A 2,298-nucleotide genomic window follows, 5' to 3' on the forward strand; every position below is an offset into this window, starting at 1 on the left:
ACAGCACTGGGCTGTTGGCCTCTGGTGCTTCTCTCAATTTCCAAATATTGAAACCCACCCCGGGATCTTTGGATGTGCTCCTGAGAGCTACATGGACCCCTGCTGAGACTGAGGCCACCACACCCAGAGACCACCTCACACCTCAGCGGTCCGTGGGGGCCCGGAGACCACCTCACGCCTCAGCGGTCCGTGGGGGGCTGCCCTCATGGAATGTGAAGTTTTTGATGCCTTCCCATGAAAGCTCCATCTCCTCGAATGGCCCTGTGGCTTTAAGACCCCTTCAAAAGACCCACTGCACCCACCCTCTGCCCTGGAGCAAGCGACTTCCTTTCCTCTAGGAGGGGAGGTCCTCTGCAGAGCAGCCTCTGGCTCCTGCCCTGGGCTTCGTCTTCTGAACAGAGTGCCTGTGGGGGCCTGGCGTCGTAGGAGGTAATAGCACCGTGACATCAGACCTCTCCAGCATGTCCGTCCCAGCCTGGAGTAGAGCAAGCGCACTGAAATCACCGACACCCTTCCTCTTTGCTCCCGTCAGCAGGTTCCAAAGTGGCTATTTCTAAAACGTGACGACCCCAAGCATACTTACTTTGTCTTGATCAGATTGAGTTTGTGGGCCGCCTCTCAGGATAAGGCAAGTTAGGCCCTGATTGGGGTACCGCTGCCCAAGGCATGGAGACCAGACAGACATCTGGGGCATGGAAGTAGTGGCAGCTGTTTTCGGGCAAGTGGATCTGAGTTCACATATCGACTTCGTCACCTATCGGCTGTGAGGTCTGGAATGAGCCACGGTAAGCTCTCTGTGCTCCAGGTTCGCTGTCGGCCGCATGAGGACGATGGCAACTCCTGCACAGGTGTGGTGAAGATTACAGGAGGTGACAGAGGACAACGATCCTGCAGGTTGCCTGGCAGGCAGCAAGCACGGAATCGATGCCAGCTGAAACTGGATTTGAGTGGATGGATGAGCCTTCTCTCAGGGCCTTCAACTACCTGACACAGAAGCTCTGTGTTCCCTGCATAGATTGGTCTGGTTCAAGCTGCATATTTAACAGCAAATGAGTCAGGTGGAAAGTTTCCTTTGCAAGCAATGCCAAGCCCTGAGCCCCCAAAATCCTTTGTTAGCAACTGAAGCGAATCACTCAACTCTTCTCAATATCTTTTCTTTTGCCTTTAGCTACCACTGATGACCGTTTGCTAGGCTCTGCTTCTTTTTTGTGCTTACATAAAGTGTCTCATGTGATTCTTAAATAACCCTTGTGAAGTTAGGCATGCAATGGGTGTGTGTTATGGATTCAAATCCTGCCTGCACCACTTTTGAGCTCTCTGAACAAGGGTAAGTTTCTTACCTCCCTGTGCCCCAGTTTCCTCACTGGTAAAATACCTACAGTGATAGTACCTGCCTCTTGGGTTATTGTGTCACTAAATAAAACATGCAAATACTAAGAAAGGGACTTGGTAGACAGGAAGCATTCCGTACGTGTTAATTATAACACCGAGAAGCTCAGAGAAGTTAACTGTCTAAACCCACTCCTGATAGAGCTGTGCTGCCTGACTCAACACCCTTCCCCAGTATTGAACCAACTTCATTTGCAAATTCTCCTCTCACCACGAAGTGACCCCACCTCATGGAGTGGCCTGACTGGGAGAGAGCATCATCTGATTCTCCGTCATCCGGCTGCATGAGCTCATGGGTGGCCTTGGCATGGAGCAGTTGTCACCCACGGCCCCTGCTGCTCTCTGTAAGATTGAATGCATCCAAATAGATTGTGATTGCCCTTCTAGTCACATGCTGTTTTCTCTTCCTTCACCTCCGGCCCTCCCTGTAGCCTTCCATCCACCTTGCTGGTCACCACCTGGCTAGGTGTCTGCAGATATTTCAGCTGTCCATTGTGGGGCAATGTCTGGGGCTGGGTGGCACACAAGTCAGGTAAAACAGAATGGAGCACACGGCATGCTGTTGAGTTCTGGGGACACATAAAGGGGGGATACACAACCCACCTCTCCAAACATAACCAAATGGGAGAAATAGGACATGCCAAGAAAAGGCCTGAGAATGGAGCCTCCCAGCCTGGAGCACACGGGCACAGAGCACAGCACATTCTGCTTCCCCACGTCAATGACAGTCCAAGTCTCATTCTGGGCCCTAAAACCAGAAGGCTCCCTGGAGGAGGTGACCTGAGGACTGTTTGAAGAATTCATGTGATTTAACAGAGTCAGTGAGAATATTCATGTGATTTAACAGAGTCAGTGAGAATAGAGACACACAAATGCCTTCAGGAATTCTAGTGTACACTATGAAATTCA

This window comes from Trachypithecus francoisi, unplaced genomic scaffold, assembly GCF_009764315.1.
Source record: "Trachypithecus francoisi isolate TF-2019V2 unplaced genomic scaffold, Tfra_2.0 Lachesis_group16, whole genome shotgun sequence".
Classification (NCBI taxonomy): domain Eukaryota; kingdom Metazoa; phylum Chordata; class Mammalia; order Primates; family Cercopithecidae; genus Trachypithecus; species Trachypithecus francoisi.